Genomic DNA, 13,189 nt, shown 5'->3' with positions numbered 1-13,189 from the left:
CACTTCAATCGCATGGACTTTATTTAATTCATGCAAAAGGCATTTATCACCGCCAGCAAATGGAGGGAGCTAGCAAATGGAGTTTTAGCCCTATGTGGTAAATTTCCTCAGGCAGGTGTGCTTCATTTTAAGAATATTATATAGTCTCTGGAGGCTTTTTAAAAATTTTTATTTTATATTGAAGTATAGTTGATTAATAACGTGTTACTTTCAGGTGTAGAGCAAAGTGATTCAGTTATACATGTATCTATTCTTTTTCAAATTCTTTTCCCATTTAGATTATTACAGCATATTGAGCAGACTTCCTTGTGCTATACAGTAGGTCCTTATTAGCAGACTTCCTTGGGCTATACAGTAGGTCCTTATTAGTTATCTATTTACACATAGTAGTATTTGTCAATCCCACACTCCCAATTTATCCCTCCCCTGCCCCCCACCTTTCTCCTTTGGTAACCGTAAGTTTGTTTTCTAAGTCTGTGAGTCTGTTTCTATTTTGTAAATAAGTTCATTTGTATAGGTTTTTTTTAGATTCCGCATGTGATATCATATGATATTTCTCTTTCTCTGATTTACTTCACTTAGTATGATAATCTCCAGGTCCATCCATGTTGCTGCAAATGGCATTATTTCATCCTTTTTAACGGCTGAGTAATATTCCATTGTATATATGTACCACATCTTCTTTATCCATTCTTCTGTCTTTGGACATTTAGGTTGCTTCCATGTCTTGGCTATTGTAAATAGTGCTGCAGTGAACATTGGGGTGCGTGTATCCTTTCGAATTATGGTTTTCTCTGGATATATGCCCAGGAGTGGGGTTGCTGGATCATATGGTAGCTCTATTTTTAATTTTTTAAGGAACCTCCATACTGTTCTCCATAGCGGCTGTACCAGTTTACATTCCCACCAACAGTGTAGGAGGGTTCCCTTTTCTCCACACCTTCTTAATCATTTATTGTTTGTAGACATTTTGATGATGGCCATTCTGACTGGTGTGAGGTGATATCTCATTGCAGTTTTGATTTGCATTTCTCTAATAATTAGTGATGTTGGGCATCTTTTCATGTGCCTCTTGGTCATGTGTCTGTCTTCTTTGGAGAAATGTCTGTTTAGGTCTTCTCCCCTTTTTTGATTGAGTTGTCTATTTTTTTGATATTGAGCTGCATGAGCTGTTTGTAGATTTTGGAGATTAATCTCTTGTCGGTTGCATCGTTTGTAAATATTTTCTCCCATTCTGTGGGTTGTCTTTTTGTTTATAGTTTCCTTTGCTGTGCAAAAGCTTTTGAGTTTAATTAGGTTCCATTTGTTTATTTTTGTTTTTATTTCCATTACTCTAGGAGATGGGTAGAAAAAAAATATTAATGTGATTTATGTCAAAGAGTGTTCTTCCTATGTTTTCCTCTAAGAGTTTTATAGCACCAGGTCTTACATTTAGGCCTTTAATCCATTTTGAGTTTATTTTTGTGTATGGTGTTTAAAGAATGTTCTAATTTCATTCTTTAATATGTAGCTGTACAGTTTTCCCAGCACCATTTATTGAAGAGACTGTCTTTCCCCCATTGTATAGTCATGCCTCCTTTGTCGTAGATTAATTGACCATAGGTGCATGGGTTTATTTCTGGGCTTTCTATCCTGTTCCATTGATCTATATTTCTGTTTTTGTGCCAGTACCATACTGTTTTGATGGCTGTAGCTTTGTAGTATAGTCTGAAGTCAGGGAGCCTAATTCCCCCAGCTCCGTTTTTCTTAAGATTGCTTTGGCTATTCAGGGTCTTTTGTGTTTCCATACAAATTTTAAGATTTTTTGTTCTAGTTCTGTGAAAAATGACATTGGTAATTTGATAAGGATTGCACTGAATCTCTAGATTGACTTGGCTACCCAAGTCGTTTTGACATTATTGATTCTTCCAATCCAAGAACATGGTATATCTTTCCATCTGTTTGTGTCATCTTCGATTTCTTTCATCAGCATCTTATAGTTTTCAGAGTACAGGTCTTTTGTCTTCATAGGTAGGTTTATTCCTTGGTATTTTATTCTTTTTGATGTGACGGCAAATGGGATTGTTTCTTGAATTTCTCTTTCTGATCTTTCATTGTTAGTGTACAGAAATACAACAGATTCCTGTGTATTAATTTTGTAGCCTGAAACTTTACCAAATTCATTGATGAGCTCTAGTAGTTTTCTGGTAGTGTCCTTAGGATTTTCTATGTATAGTATCATATCATCTGCAAACAGTGATAGTTTAACTTCTTCTTTTCCAATTTGGATTCCTTTTATCTATTTTTTTCTTCTCTGATTGCCATAGCTAGGACTTCCAAAACTATGTTGAATAAAAGTGGTGAGAGTGGACATCCTTGTCTTGTTCCTGATCTTAGAGGAAATGCTTTCAGCTTTTCACTGTTGACCATGATGTTAGCTCTAGGTTTGTCATATATGGCCTTTATTATGTTGAGGTATGTTCCCTCTATGCCCACTGTCTGGAGAGTTTTTATCATAAATTGGTGTTGAATTTTGTCAAAAGCTGTTCCTGCATCTATTGAGATGATCATATGGTTTTTATTCTTCAGTTTGTTGATGTGGTGTATCACACTGATTGATTTGCGGATATTGAAAAAGCCTTGCATCCCTGGGATAAATCCCACTTGATCATGGTGTATGATCCTTTTAATGTATTGCTAGTATTTTGTTGAGGATTTTTGCATCTATGTTCGTCAGTGATATTGGACTGTAATTTTCTTTTTTTTGTGGTAATTTTGTCTGGTTTTGGTATCAGGGTGATGGTGGTCTCATAGAATGAGTTTGGGAGTTTTCCTCCCTCTGCAATTTTTTGGAAGAGTTTGAGAAGGATAGGTGTTAGCTCTTCTCTAAATGTTTGGTAGAATTCTCCTGTGAAGCCACCAGGTCCTGGCCTTTTGTTTGTTGGGAGTTTTAAATATCACAGTTCAATTTCAGTGCTTGCGATTGGTCTGTTCATATTTTCTATTTCTTCCTGGTTTGGTCTTGGGAGATTGTACCTTTTTCTAAGAATTTGTCCATTTCTTCCAGGTTTTCCATTTTATTTGCATATAGTTGCTTGTAGTAGTCTCTTATGATCCTTTGTATTTCTGTGGTGTTTGTTGTAACTTCTCCTTTTTCATTCCTAATTTCATTGATTTGAGTCCTCGCCCTTTTTTCTTGATGAGTCTGGCTTAAAGGTTTATCAATTTTGTTTATCTTTTCAAAGAACCAGCTTTTAGTTTCATTGATCTTTGCTACTGTTTTGTTTCTATTTCATTTGTTTCTGTGCCGATATTTATGATTTCTTTTCTGCTACTAACTTTAGGTTTTGTTTGTTCTTCTGTCTCTAGTGCTTTAGGTGTAAGGTTAGGTTGTTTATTTGAGATTTTTCTTGTTTCCTGAGGTAAGATTGTATAGCTATAAACTTCCCTCTTATAACTGCTTTTGCTGCATTCCATAGGTTTTGGATTGTTGTGCTTTTCATTTTCATTTGTCTCTAGGTATTTTTTGATTTCCTCTTTGATTTCTTCAGTGATCCATTGGTTGTTTAGTAGCATATTGTTTAACCTCCATGTGTTTGTGTTTTTTACAGTTTTTTTCTTGTAGTTGATTTCTAATCTCATAGCATTGTGGTCGGAAAAGATGCTTGATATGATTTCACTTTTCTTAAATTTACCAAGGCTCGCTTTGTGGCCCAGCATGTGGTCAGTCCTAGAGAATGTTCCATTTGCACTTGAAGAATGTGTATTCTGCTGCTTTTGGATGGAATGCTCTATACATATCAATTAAGTCCAATCAGTCTAATGTGTCATTTAAGGCCTGTGTTTCTTTACCTATTTTCTGTCTGGATGATCTGTCCATTGATGAAAGTGGTGGGGTGTTAAAGTCCTCCACCATTACTGTGTTACTGTTGATTTCTCCCTTTATGGCTGTTAGTATTTGCCTTTTGTATTGAGGTGCTCCTATGTTGGATGCATATATATTTACAGTTGTTATATCTTCTTGGATTGATCCTGTGATAATTATGTAGTGTCCTTCTTTGTCTCTTGTAATAGTCTTTATTTTAAAGTCTATTTTGTCTGATATGAGTATTGCTACTCCAGCTTTCTTTTGATTTGCATTTGCATAGAATACCTTCTTCCACCCCCTCAGTTTCAGTCTGTGTGTGTCCCTAGGTCTGAAGTGGGCCTGTTGTAGACAGCATATATATGGGTCTTGTTTTTGTATCCATTCAGCCAGTCTGTGTCTTTTGGTTGGAGCATTTAATCCATTTACATTCAAGGTAATTATCAATATGTATGTTCCTATTGCCATTTTCTTAATCATTTTGGGTTTGTCTTTGTAGGTCTTTTTTCTTCCCTTCCTCTTTTGTTCTCTTCTCTTGTGGTTTGATGACCATCTTTAGAGTTGTGTTTGGGTTGCTTTTTCTTTTTGTGTGTGTATCTATTGTAGTTTTTGGGTTTGCTGTTCCCATGAGGTTTTTTTGTTTTTGTTTTTGTTTAATTTTTAAATTTTATTTATTTTTTTATACAGCAGGTTCTTTTTTTTTTTTTTTTTTAGCAGGTTCTTATTAGTCATCAATTTTATACACATCAGTGTATACATGTCAATCCCAATTGCCCAATTCATCACACCAGCACCACCCCCCCACCCCCACCGCTTTCCGCCTTGGTGTCCATACGTTTGTTCTCTACATCTGTGTCTCTATTTCTACCTCCTATGAGGTTTTGATATGGCAGTCTATATATGTACAAGGTTATTTTAAGTTGCTGGCTTCTTTCCCACCTGGAGGAGTTCCTTTCGCATTTGTTGCAAAGCTGGTCTGGTGGTGCTGAATTCTCTTAGCTTTTACTTGTCTGTAAAGCTTTTGATTTCTCTGTCTAATCTGAATGAGATCCTTGCCAGGTAGAGTAATCTTTGTTGTAGGTTCTTCCCTTTCATCACTTTAAATATATCATGCCACTCCCTTCTGGCCTGCAGAGTTTCTGCTGAGAAATCAGCTGATACCCTTATGGGAGTTCCCTTGTATGTTGTCATTTTTCCCTTGTTGCTTTTAATATTTTTTCTTTTTCTTTAATTTTTGTCAATTTGATTACTATGTGTCTTGGTGTGTTCCTCCTTGGGTTTATCCTGTCTGGGACTCTCTGTGCCTCCTGGACTTGGGTGACTGTTTCCTTTCCCACATTAGGGACGTTTTCAGCTATTATCTCTTCACATATTTTCTCAGGTCCTTTCTCTCTCTCTCTTCTCCTTCTGGGAGCCCTATAATGCGAATGTTGGTGCATTTACTGTCGTCCCAGAGGTCTTTTAAGACTGTTTTCATTTCTTTTCATTCTTTTTTCTTTATTCTGTTCTGTGGCAGTGATTTCCACCATTCTGGCTTCCAGCTCACTTATCTGTTCTTCTGCCTCACTTTTCCCACTATTGATTCCTTCTACTGTATTTTTTTTTTAACATCTTTATTGGAGTATAATTGCTTTACAATGGTGTGTTAGTTTCTGCTTTATAGCGAAGTGAATCAGTTATACATATACATATGTTCCCATATCTCTTCCCTCTTGCATCACCCTCCCTCCCACCCCCCCATCCCACCCCTCTAGGTGGTCACAAAGCACCGAGCTGATCTCCCTGTGCTATGCGGTTGCTTCCCACTAGCTATCTGTTTTACGTTTGGTAGTGTATATATGTCCATGCCACTGTCTCACTTTGTCACAGCTTACCCTTCCCCCTCCCCATATCCTCAAGTCCATTCTCTAGTAGGTCTGTGTCTTTATTCCCGTCTTGCCACTAGGTTCTTCATGACCTTTTTTTTTTTTTTTCCTTAGATTCCATATATCTGTGTTAGCATACTGTATTTGTTTTTCTCTTTCTGACTTACTTCACTCTGTGTGACAGACTCTAACTCCATCCACCTCACTACAAATAACTCAATTTCGTTTCTTCTTATGGCTGAGTAATATTCCATTGTATATATGTGCCACATCTTCTTTATCCATTCATCCAATGATGGACACTTAGGTTGCTTCCATGTCCTGGCTATTGTAAATAGAGCTGCAGTGAACATTTTGGTACATGACTCTTTTTGAATTATGGTTTTCTCAGGGTATATGCCCAGTAGTGGCATTGCTGGGTCGTATGGTAATTCTATTTTTAGTTTTTTAAGGAACGTCCATACTGTTCTCCATAGTGGCTGTATCAATTTACATTCCCACCAACAGTGCAGGAGGGTTCCCTTTTCTCCACACCCTCTCCAGTATTTATTGTTTCTAGATATTTTGATGATGGCCATTCTGACCGGTGTGAGATGATATCTCATTGTAGTTTTTTTTTTTTTTTTTTTTTTTTTAAACATCTTTATTGAAGTATAATTGCTTTACAATGGTGTGCTAGCTTCTGCTTTACAACAAAGTGAATCAGTTACACATATACACATGTTGCCATATCTCTTCCCTCTTGCATCTCCCTCCCTCCCACCCTCCCTATCCCACCCCTCTAGGTGGTCACAAAGCACCGAGCTGATCTCCCTGTGCTATGCGGCTGCTTCCCACTAGTTATCTATTTTACATTTGGTAGTGTATATATGTCCATGACACTCTCTCACCCTGTCACATCTCACCCCTCCCCCTCCCCATATCCTCAAGTCCATTCTCTAGTAGGTCTGTGTCTTTATTCCCATCTTGCCACTAGGTTCTTCATGACCTCTTTTTTTTTTTTTTTTTTCCCTTAGATTCCATATATATGTGTTAGCATACTGTATTTGTTTTTCTCTTTCTGACTTACTTCACTCTGTATGACAGACTCTAACTCCATCCACCTCATTACAAACACCTCCATTTCATTTCTTTTTATGGCTGAGTAATATTCCATTGTATATATGTGCCACATCTTCTTTATCCATTCATCCGATGATGGACACCTAGGTTGCTTCCATGTCCTGGCTATTGTAAACAGAGCTGCAATGAATATTTTGGTACATGACTCTTTCTGAATTATGGTTTTCTCAGGGTATATGCCCAGTAGTGGGATTGCTGGGTCATATGGTAGTTCTATTTTTAGTTTTTTAAGGAACCTCCATACTGTTCTCCATAGTGGCTGTATCAATTTACATTCCCACCAACAGTGCAAGAGTGTTCCCTTTTCTCCACACCCTCTCCAGCATTTATTGTTTCTAGATTTTTTGATGATGGCCATTCTGACCGGTGTGAGATGATACCTCATTGTAGTTTTGATTTGCATTTCTCTAATGATTAATGATGTTGAGCATTCTTTCATATGTTTGTTGGCAATCTGTATATCTTCTTTGGAGAAATGTCTATTTAGGTCTTCTGCCCATTTTTGGATTGGGTTGTTTGTTTTCTTGTCATTGAGCTGCATGAGCTGCTTGTAAATTTTGGAGATTAATCCTTTGTCAGTTGCTTCATTTGCAAATATTTTCTCCCATTCTGAGGGTTGTCTTTTGGTCTTGTTTATGGTTTCCTTTGCTGTGCAAAAGCTTTTAAGTTTCATTAGGTCCCATTTGTTTATTTTTGTTTTTATTTCCATTTCTCTAGGAGCTGGGTCAAAAAGGATCTTGCTGTGATTTATGTCATAGAGTGTTCTGCCTATGTTTTCCTCTAAGAGTTTGATAGTGTCTGGCCTTACATTTAGGTCTTTAATCCATTTTGAGTTTATTTTTGTGTATGGTGTTAGGGAGTGTTCTAATTTCATACTTTTACATGTAGCTGTCTAGTTTTCCCAGCACCACTTATTGAAGAGGCTGTCTTTTCTCCACTGTATATGCTTGCCTCCTTTATCAAAGATAAGGTGACCATAGGTGCGTGGGTTTATCTCTGGGCTTTCTATTCTGTTCCATTGATCTATATTTCTGTTTTTGTGCCAGTACCATACTGTCTTGATTACTGTAGCTTTGTAGTATAGTCTGAAGTCAGGGAGCCTGATTCCTCCAGCTCCATTTTTCGTTCACAAGATTGCTTTGGCTATTCGGGGTCTTTTGTGTTTCCATACAAATTGTGAAATTTTTTGTTCTAGTTCTGTGAAAAATGCCAGTGGTAGTTTGATAGGGATTGCATTGAATCTGTAGATTGCTTTGGGTAGTAGAGTCATTTTCACAATGTTGATTCTTCCAATCCAAGAACATGGTATATCTCTCCATCTATTTGTGTCATCTTTAATTTCTTTCATCAGTGTCTTATAATTTTCTGCGTACAGGTCTTTTGTCTCCTTAGGTAGGTTTATTCCTAGATATTTTATTCTTTTTGTTGCAATGGTAAATGGGAGTGTTTTCTTAATTTCACTTTCAGATTTTTCATCATTAATGTATAGGAATGCAAGAGATTTCTGTGCATTAATTTTGTATCCTGCACCTTTACCAAATTCATTGATTAGCTCTAGTAGTTTTCTGGTAGCATCTTCAGGATTCTCTATGTATAGTATCATGTCATCTGCAAACAGTGACAGCTTTACTTCTTCTTTTCCGATTTGGATTCCTTTTATTTCTTTTTCTTCTCTGATTGCTGTGGCTAAAACTTCCAAAACTATGTTGAATAATAGTGGTGACAGTGGGCAACGTTGTCTTGTTCCTGATCTTAGTGGAAATGGTGTCAGTTTTTCACCATTGAGGACGATGTTGGCTTGGGTTTGTCATATATGGCCTTTATTATGTTGAGGAAAGTTCCCTCTATGCCTACTTTCTGCAGGGCTTTTATCATAAATGGGTGTTGAATTTTGTCGAAAGCTTTCTCTGCATCTATTGAGATGATCATATGGTTTTTCTCCTTCAATTTGTTAATATAGTGTATCACGTTGATTGATTTGCATATATTGAGGAATCCTTGCATTCCTGGAATAAACCCCACTTGATCATGGTGTATGATCCTTTTAATGTGCTGTTGGATTCTGTTTGCTAGTATTTTGTTGAGGATTTTTGCATCTATGTTCATCAGTGATATTGGCCTGTAGTTTTCTTTCTTTGTGACATCTTTGTGTGATTTTGGTATCAGGGTGATGGTGGCCTCGTAGAATGAGTTGGGGAGTGTTCCTCCCTCTGCAATATTTTGGAAGAGTTTGAGAAGGATAGGTGTTAGCTCTTCTCTAAATGTTTGATAGAATTCTCCTGTGAAGCCATCTGGTCCTGGGCTTTTGTTTGTTGGAAGATTTTTAATCACAGTTTCAGTTTCAGTGCTTGTGATTGGTCTGTTCATATTTTCTATTTCTTCCTGGTTCAGTCTCGGAAGGTTGTGTTTTTCTAAGAATTTGTCCATTTCTTCCAGGTTGTCCATTTTATTGGCGTAGAGTTGCTTGTAGTAATCTCTCATGATCCTTTGTATTTCTGCAGTGTCAGTTGTTACTTCTCCTTTTTCATTTCTCATTCTATTGATTTGAGTCTTCTCCCTTTTTTTCTTGATGAGTCTGGCTAATGGTTTATCAATTTTGTTTATCTTCTCAAAGAACCAGCTTTTAGTTTTATTGATCTTTGCTATCGTTTCCTTCATTTCTTTTTCATTTATTTCTGATCTGATCTTTATGATTTCTTTCCTTCTGCTAACTTTGGGGGTTTTTTGTTCTTCTTTCTCTAATTGCTTTAGGTGCAAGGTTAGGTTGTTTATTTGAGATGTTTCCTGTTTCTTAAGGTAGGATTTTATGGCTATAAACTTCCCTCTTAGAACTGCTTTTGCTGCATCCCATAGGTTTTGGGTCGTCGTGTCTCCATTGTCATTTGTTTCTAGATATTTTTTGATTTCCCCTTTGATTTCTTCAGTGATCACTTTGTTATTAAGTAGTGTATTGTTTAGCCTCCACGTGTTTGTATTTTTTAGAGATCTTTTCCTGTAATTGATATCTAGTCTCATAGCGTTGTGGTTGGAAAAGATACTTGATACGATTTCAATTTTCTTAAATTTACCAAGGCTTGATTTGTGACCCAAGATATGATCTATCCTGGAGAATGTTCCATGAGCACTTGAGAAAAATGTGTATTCTGTTGTTTTGGGGTGGAATGTCCTATAAATATCAATCAAGTCCATCTTGTTTAATGTATCATTTAAAGCTTGTGTTTCCTTATTTATTTTCATTTTGGATGATCCGTCCATTGGTGAAAGTGGGGTGTGAAAGTCCCCTACTATGATTGTGTTACTGTCGATTTCCCCTTTTATAGCTGTTAGTATTTGCCTTATGTATTGAGGTGCTCCTATGTTGGGTGCATAAGTATTTACAATTGTTATATCTTCTTCTTGGATCAATCCCTTGATCATTATGTAGTGTCCTTCTTTGTCTCTGGTAATAGTCTTTATTTTAAAGTCTATTTTGTCTGATATGAGAATTGCTACTCCAGCTTTCTTTTGATTTCCATTTGCAGGGAGTATCTTTTTCCATCCCCTCACTTTCAGTCTGTATGTGTCCCTAGGTCTGAAGTGGGTCTCTTGTAGACAGCATATATATGGGTCTTGTTTTTGTATCCATTCAGCCAGTCTGTGTCTTTTGGTGGGAGCATTTAATCCATTCCATTTAAGGTAATTATCGACATGTATGTTCCTATTCCCATTTTCTTGAATGTTTTGGGTTTGTTATTGTATGTGTTTTCCTTCTCTTGTGTTTCTTGCCTAGAGAAGTTCCTTTAGCATTTGTTGTAAAGCTGGTTTGGTGGTGCTGAACTCTCTCAGCTTTTGCTTGTCTGTAAAGGTTTTAATGTCTCCATCAAATCTGAATGAGATCCTTGCTGGGTAGAGTAACCTTGGTTGTAGATTTTTCTCCTTCATCACTTTAAATATGTCCTGCCACTCCCTTCTGGCTTGCAGAGTTTCTGCTGAAAGATCAGCTGTTAACCTTATGGGGATGCCCTTGTGTGTTATTTGTTGTTTTTCCCTTGCTGCTTTTAATATGTTTTCTTTATATTTAATTTTTGATAGTTTGATTAATATGTGTCTTGGCGTGTTTCTCCTTGGATTTATCCTGTATGGGACTCTCTGTGCTTCCAGGACTTGATTAACTATTTCCTTTCCCATATTAGGGAAGTTTTCAACTATAATCTCTTCAAATATTTTCTCAGTCCCTTTCTTTTTCTCTTCTTCTTCTGGGACCCCTATAATTCGAATGTTGGTGCGTTTAATGTTGTCCCAGAGGTCTCTGAGACTGTCCTCAGTTCTTTTCATTCTTTTTTCTTTATTCTGCTCTGCAGTAGTTATTTCCACTATTTTATCTTCCAGGTCACTTATCCGTTCTTCTGCCTCAGTTATTCTGCTATTGATCCCTTCTAGAGTATTTTTAATTTCATTTATTGTGTTTTTCATCATTGCTTGGTTCCTCTTTAGTTCTTCTAGGTCCTTGTTAACTGTTTCTTGCATTTTGTCTATTCTATTTCCAAGATTTTGGATCATCTTTACTATCATTGTTCTGAATTCTTTTTCAGGTAGACTGCCTATTTCTTCTTCATTCGTTAGGTCTGGTGTGTTTTTACCTTGCTCCTTCATCTGCTGTGTGTTTTTCTGTCTTCTCATTTTGCTTATCTTACTGTGTTTGGGGTCTCCTTTTCGCAGGCTGCAGGTTCGTAGTACCTGTTGTTATTGGTGTCTGTCTCCAGTGGCTAAGGTTGGTTCAGTGGGTTGTGTAGGCTTCCTGGTGGAGGGGACTAGTGCCTGTGTTCTGGTGGATGAGGCTGGATGTTGTCTTTCTGGTGGGCAGGTCCAGGTCTGGTGGTGTGTTTTGGGGTGTCTGTGGCCTTATTATGATTTTAGGCAGCCTCTCTGCTAATGGATGGGGCTGTGTTCCTGTCTTGGTAGTTGTTTGGCATAGGGTGTCCAGCACTGTAGCTTGCTGGTCGTTGAGTGAAGCTGGGTCTTGGTGTTGAGATGGAGATCTCTGGGAGTTTTTTGCCGTTTGGTATTACGTGGAGCTGGGAGGTCTCTTGTGGACCAGTGTCCTGAAGTTGGCTCTCCCACCTCAGAGGCACAGCCCTGATGCCTGGCTGGAGCCCCAAGAGCCTTTCATCCACACGGCTCAGAATAAAAGGGAGAAAATATAGAAAGAAAGAAAGAAAGAAAGAAAGAGGATAAAATAAAATAAAATAAAATAAAGTAAGATAAAATAAAGTTATTAAAATAAAAAAGAAAGAATACTTATTAAGAAAAAAATATTTTTAAAGTAAAAACAAAACAAAACAAAAAACGGACGGACAAAACCCTAGGACAAATGTGAAAGCAAAGCTATACAGACAAAATCTCACCCAGAAGCATACACATACACACTCACAAAAAGAGGAAAAGGGGAAAAAATAATATATCTTGCTCCCAAAGTCCACCTCCTCAATTTGGGATGATTCATTGTCTATTCTATTCAGGTATTCCACAGATGCAGGGTACATCAAGTTGATCGTGGAGCTTTAATCCGCTGCTTCTGAGGCTACTGGGAGAGATTTCCCTTTCTCTTCTCTGTCCGCACAGCTCCCGGGGTTCAGCTTTGGATTTGGCCCCGCTTCTGCGTGTAGGTCGCCTGAGGGCATCTGTCCTTCGCTCAGACAGGATGGGGTTAAAGGAGCAGCTGATTTGGGGGCTCTGGCTCACTCAGGCCAGGGGGAGGGAGGGGTACGGATGCGGGGCGAGCCTGCAGCAGCAGAGGCCGGTGTCACGTTGAAGCAGCCCGAGGCGCTCCGTGCGTTCTCCTGGGGAAGTTGTCCCTGGATCCCGGGCCCCTGGCAATGGCGGGCTGCACAGGTTCCCAGGAGGGGAGGTGTGGATAGTGACCTGTGCTCGCACACAGGCTTCTTGGTGGCGGCAGCAGCAGCCTTAGCGTCTCATGCCCATCTCTGGGGTCCGCGCTGACAGCCGTGGCTTGTCTCCGGAGCTCCTTTAAGCAGCGCTCTTAATCCCCTCTCCTCGTGCACCAGGAAACAAAGAGGCAAGAAAAAGTCTCTTGCCTCTTCAGCAGCTCCAGACCTTTTCCCGGAGTCCCTCCCGGCTAGCTGTGGTGCACTAACCCCTTCAGGCTGTGTTCACGCCGCCAACCCCAGTCGTCTCCCTGGGATCCGACTGAAGCCCGAGCCTCCGCTCCCAGCCCCCGCCTGCCCTGGTGGGTGAGCAGACAAGCCTCTCGTGCTGGTGAGTGCTGGTCGGCACTGATTCTCTGTGCGGGAATCTCTCCGCTTTGCCCTCCGCACCTGTCGCTGCACTCTCCTCCGTGGCTCCGAAGCTTCCCCCCTCC

The 13,189-nt window shown here is 38.8% G+C and overlaps 1 protein-coding gene across 3 annotated transcripts in view; it reads left to right on the top strand.

The window, feature by feature from the left end:
* The window catches only part of NOD1 (nucleotide binding oligomerization domain containing 1), a 93,980-nt gene that overhangs the window by 56,531 nt on the left and 24,260 nt on the right, over positions 1 to 13,189 (top strand). The window lies entirely within an intron of this gene.

This window comes from Eubalaena glacialis, chromosome 8 (genome assembly GCF_028564815.1).
Source record: "Eubalaena glacialis isolate mEubGla1 chromosome 8, mEubGla1.1.hap2.+ XY, whole genome shotgun sequence".
NCBI classification, from domain to species: Eukaryota; Metazoa; Chordata; class Mammalia; order Artiodactyla; family Balaenidae; genus Eubalaena; species Eubalaena glacialis.
Note: the sequence above shows the minus strand (reverse complement) of the source record. Positions and strands in the feature narration are given on the sequence as shown.